Source organism: Hippocampus comes, unplaced genomic scaffold (assembly GCF_001891065.2).
Source record: "Hippocampus comes isolate QL1 unplaced genomic scaffold, H_comes_QL1_v1.1 scaffold14, whole genome shotgun sequence".
NCBI classification, from domain to species: Eukaryota; Metazoa; Chordata; class Actinopteri; order Syngnathiformes; family Syngnathidae; genus Hippocampus; species Hippocampus comes.
In genome coordinates this window covers 1,650,737-1,656,736 of record NW_017805839.1, presented here as the reverse complement: position 1 = coordinate 1,656,736, position 6,000 = coordinate 1,650,737, and positions in this window count along the sequence as shown.

Genomic DNA, 6,000 nt, shown 5'->3' with positions numbered 1-6,000 from the left:
AATTTTTACATTATCGGGTATTAATGCTAACACTCAAAATTGTCACGAGGTGTGAGTGTGACCGTGAATGGTTGTTCGTCGATGTGTGCCCTGCGATTGGCTGGCAACCGGTTCATGGGTGTGTACTCCACCTACTGCCTGAAGGCGACTGGGATAGGCTACAGCACGCCCGTGACCCTCGTGAGGATAAAGCAGTTCAGACAATGGATGGATGGATGGATATTAATGCTATCTAAAAAGAAAACATGAATGGCTCCAATGATTGGCTGCAAAGCGGTGATGAAAGTCCTCATTTGGCAAATCAGTGCCGTCCAGAGACGGCAAAGGGGGAGGAAGTGATAGCTCATCATTCTGCGACTCAGCGGACAGAATTCAGTCTCGTGACTCAATGGCCCAGTCGAGCATGAGACGGCTTTGTTGCAAATTGTGTAAAAAAGATGTGCTTAAAAATGGCCATGGTAAAGAGGAATTTGCGAACATTTCTGTTCAAACACGAACCACATGAAGCATTCCGTGACTTTACAAGCAAGACTACTGCGAAGCAAAAGTTAACTCAAGCCAAGTTGAGAAAACACAAACTGTGCAATTGATAAAGCAAGTTAACGTTGGCGAGACATACCGCCACGTTGACCTCGATTACTTTTTATTGCGAGCGAGTAAAAGTTTGCCGGATGCTGGATAATTCGCATAACATTCAGTTCTTACATGCTCTTAGTCCACATCATAGCCATTGTCGCGCCTGCATGCGTAGTATGTGGAGGAACATTTTAGAAACTATCTGTCAAAAGATCGTTGCTGCATTTGTTGTCACTTCAAATGTATACGCAACGGCGCTAAAAGCTATATTTGTCTTACTGTCGGTGTCAAGCTCCACAAAGTACGTCTTCCAGGGTGACACAAGTGGCACAAACCACCACACATCAAATAAAATATTGTTTTTCATTCTGACTGCTGTCGTTGCTGTAAATGGCCGAGCTTTGCATACTACATATCAATTAAAATTTGGTGCAGAGCATAAAAAGAATGTCACAAGAGGAAGTCAGTGGAGCCTTTTAAGTGAACCGTCAACACCCCTGCCACAGAATGCAAGTGGTACACTCCCATTCACACGCGATCACACTGTCCAGCACAGTGGCTGTCACTTAAATTTATGGAGCTGTTTATAGCTAGGTTTTAGTTTGTCATTATTAGGTTTTTATAAAGGCGACACGTTTTTTTTTTTTTTTTTTTTGTCTTGTCTTTTACAATTTTCCTATATGACAGTTTACTCTGTTGCAAAGACGGCGCAGTCAAACGTATTCCTTGCTCGAAATGTGTTGATATTGAGCCACTGAGTGGCTTTCTAGTTGACATTACAGCTCACGTCAACGTTTTGTCACGTGTTTTGTTGTACTATTTATTTTATGTTAAACATTTCGCAAAGCGCTTTGTTACAGCCGCAGCTGTCGTGAAAGTGCCGTATGACGAAACGCGTATTATATTGTACATGACACAATGTGCTCGCTATGGTGTTAGGGCAACAAGACCACTGTCGATACGATGTCAAATGTAATGCAGAGCCACAAAGTACTTTAGGAATGTGTCCAAAGTGCTCTGACATGTTGCATTCTGGTGTTAAAATGAACTGTGCCAAGATTCTCCCCAAATATGACGGTGTCGATGCAGCTGTCAGGTCGCACATTGTGGAAAGATGGAGATCTGAGATTTGGCCCTGTTTTTGTGTGAACCTTCGAAATGTTTTTCGAGAAGAAATGAGCTATGCCCGACAGTGGGAACGGAAAGCAAAACTGCTTCATATGACAAAGTGAAGCCATAAACACTCCAAGGGAAGGTTAGAATTAGGATCCTGAAAGATTCATGCCTCCTTTTTATTTATAATTTGTTTTCTTTTCCTGATTGTAATGTCGTTGCAAATGAATATTTGATGTCGATCGCCTTAGAAGTAAGGAGGTGATGTCAGGGAAAGGGAACAAAAAGCAAAGCAAAACAAGAGAGAAATGCATTTTGCTAAGTGTGCGCTTTGGAATTAACTCAACTCTCTTTTCACAAGTGGCTTGTTAATTAAATGTGAGGGGAGTTCGCTATCTGCAGGTAGTGCTGAGCCCCGGCGAGGCGAGGGTGCGCCTCTCCGTATGCGCCGCACTGGCCGCCGGGTAGTCTCCGTGCGCAGAACACCATCTGCATTTTGCTGTTAACGCTCCTTCACATCCGTGGGAGGATTAGGAGAAAATCCCCGGGTTTTTTTCAACCAGTTGACAAATATCAGATTTGTCTCTTAAAAAATTAGCTCCATCTATACCTCCCACCATATGACACACACAAAAAAGATTATCCTTAATACCCAACCAGCTTGGGTGTGGAAAAAGCAGATTAAATTTTCAGTTTGGTCATATTTACCCAGACACTTATGTCTGCATTACGCAGCAGACAGACCTCCTCACCAAGTGTCTCCCTGTCCACACATACTGATGCACTCATGGACTCATTCACTCACACACACACACACACACATACACGCACACGCGCACGCATACGCACACACGCATAGCCTGTACCTTCCAGAAACAAAATGTCTGTCTTGAACCAATTAGACATCCCGTCTAAATAATTCAGCATTTTCCAGTTGGGCTTTCTCCTCCATGTGTCTTTAAACAGACACAGTTAGTTGCCAAAGGGGGCGAAAGTGAATAAAAGCAGCAGGTGCCTTTTCAGATGAAGCTTTGTACTCTGCAGAGAGTACCGGGCTGTTATTTTAGCAGCACACTGGTGAGGAGCAGGGGGGAGGGCTGGGAATTGGACCTGGTTGCTGACCTGAGACCCCAAAGCTGTCCTGTTAGTAGCGGCATGCTTGGACAACATTTCTCGACTTGAAATCAGTCTTGGCTTGAATTGCAGGAGAAACTGAGGTAAAATTCAAAAAGTCAACAAAAACAAATAGACAAACAAATTGAATTTGGTTCTGTCCAGAAGTTCAAGTAGCACAATAATGACTTCAGTCATGACTTCACAATTTACAATCCCAGTATCGTGTTGCAATGGACTGTATATACCTGTATACAGTGAATCGCCATTATTTGAGGCGGGTAGGGGTCGAGTCCTACGGCGAATTGTGAAAATCAGTGAATAACTCACACCCCCCGAAAAAATGCACATCCCCAATAGATGCCAGAAGCTGGTTCCACAGCAATTGAAAGGGAGATGATCATAAAGCATCAACTCCATGCTTCTAACATGAACACAATAATAATAATAATAATAATAATACATTACATTTATAAGCGCCTTTCAAAACACTCAAGGACACTTTACAATCAAAACAAGAACAATAAAACCACAGATAAAATTATAAATAATAAAAGGAGAGGTGAATTTAAACTGAATTTAGCGACTCGAAATAGTTGACGCCGGCAACATCGCCGCCGCAAGGGGACGACCAGAGGAGGCGATGACCCTGGAGCCATCGAGGTGGAAGCCCCGGCGAGATCCACGGCGGATGCACCTCCGGGAAGGACGAGGAGTGACGCCCGGGAAACGGTGCAGCGCAGGCGGGGAGCCCGACCACCGGAAGCGGAGCCCAAGAAGCCCCGCCACTGAGCACCGCAGCAGTCCCCCCACGGGCAGACGGAGGAGCGACAGGACGGTCCACAGCAGCGTAACCCAGACACAGGCCCCGTCGACCCCCACCACGGGGCGCAGAGGGGCGGAGAAGGCACGGAGCACCGTCCGACAGCCGAACAGGCAGGACGCCGCGACAGCGCGACCGAGGACAACCGTGCGACGACCGACGGTCCAAAACCACAACGAATTGCGACAGGAGAGGAGGGTTTCTCCCATGACGAGAGTAAACCGTAAAAAAAAAAAAAACGTAAAACAAACGCTAAAAAAGAATAATAGCGGGTGAGCAGCGGCAGCCAGACGCGCCAGCGTTCACTCAACCCGGAAGTGACCCGGAAGTTTTTTTTCAATCATGTTACATGAATGATACTTTTAGTAATACTTATCTAACACTCGCATACAGTGTGCACACTAGCATTTGATACAAACGGTATGAGGTCCGAGTGTTCAGATCAGTCGTTTTATACCGCTGATTCCGATACCGATCATCCATGAATGAGATTTTCCAACCCCCCCCAAAATAATAATAATAATAAATCAATCATCATTACATTTCTTTCATGACGTTGAATTACAACCTGTAAATTGTTCTTAACTGAATTGGTGGCGAGAAATCTCACAGGCACAGCCTTATAATGACGTGTGTCGCTAATATCTACGATTCAAATTGTAAAGGACCAAATGGAAGGATACAAAGTTAAACTTCCGCAGTCGTTTTGGAGGAAGTGAATTTCCCAGTCAAATGAACGACTTTGCCGAACGTTTTGATAGAACACGGGTTGTGACAGGCGAGTGTGTGTGCGTGCATGGTTACGAGCCATCTGCATCAGAGGGATTGCAGCCTTCAAGTATGATGACGCTTAAGCCTCGGCTAAGTCACTTTGGTCTTCCGTACATATTCATTGTTAGCACGAAATATCGTCATCTGAGAAGGACATAACTGAAGGCCCTGGGCCTTACCTGGTGTCCTGGACGCCGCCAAGACCACTGCCCCCACCCAGAGGTTGCTTTATGAACACAGGAGCCCCATAAATGAAATTAAGGTGTCAATTAGTCAATTACAGCATAATAACTCTGAGGGCAGACATTTAGAGACAGAGAGAATCTCAGCTAAGTTCATTTCCTGCGGCCCAAGAGCCTAGCGCTTGGCACACGTCACTCCCCACCCATACTCGCTGAATAAGGGCCCCAGTGCTCTCCCTAATGTTATTTTCCCCTGGATATCTTTTTTGATCAACAGTTTCCTTTCATGGGATTGTTTTTCCACATGCAGGGGATGCACTATTTCTCTACCCAATTTGGCCAGGGAGAATTTTATAATTCAGTAATTAAAATCTTTGTTAGGCTTTAGAAATTGCAGCTAATTGAATTTAATGGGGAGATGAATTTCATTTTTATTTGATTAGCGGGACCCCTGGCATAGGTATTTATGGAAAAAACCCGACAAAAATATGCTGTGTGGGCTAAGATGGCATAATAGAATTACACCTAATCGGATTTCACTGTCATGAATTTCACTCTAATTTCACTATAATTTTCCATTAGATAGCTGGTTTACAAATATTTGCTCATCTGCGATGGGAAAGGCTATCTGTCTAAAATGATTACCGAGCAAGCCTTCAGAAATATGTCCCCCCCTTTTTTTTTCCTGCCCCCCACCTCCCTTTTAAAAACCAGATTGCGAGGGATCAAAATTAGGAAGATTGCATTATGGATGTCTGCATCCGGGAGAGCAATGGGGGAGATATGATGATTACGGCCGGGGGATGAAAGCTGCGTCAAGAAAAATATATTACTCTAAAACATAGGCCTATTCTATCTACAAAATCTCTGCTCTCAGCACACTGCTGCCAAGTAACATACGATGTCATAATTCATGCACTCGTATAAACAGCGCGCAAATAAAAGCAAGCCGTTGCAGCATGTTAAGATATGACTTATGCACCAGACAAACTCCATGTTAATTGCTTCCAAGTGTGTAACCGTAATGAGATTCTGCTGTGATTTTCAGATTGTGTGGAAGTCGACGTATACGCGGCAATTATAAAAAAAAAAAAAAAAATCAAACGAGATGTGAAGAATCATTGTCAGGGTTTGATGCAAATGACAATCATCGAGAGGTGCTGTTGCATTGCCATCATCATCATCCTCGTCATCATCATCCTCGTCATCATCACAATCATCATCATCATCATCACCATCGGGCTGGCTTTAAGTTTAATATTCATCTCAGTCCCCACACCGAAATAAATATATAATGCCTTCTAAACAGACGTGAGAAGGAATAATATCCCACATCAGAGGCAACCTTGAATAACACAAGGCTGAACTCTCGTTGAATCCCACTTTAAAAGCCCCTGCGTCAGAATTAAGCTTTTACACGTT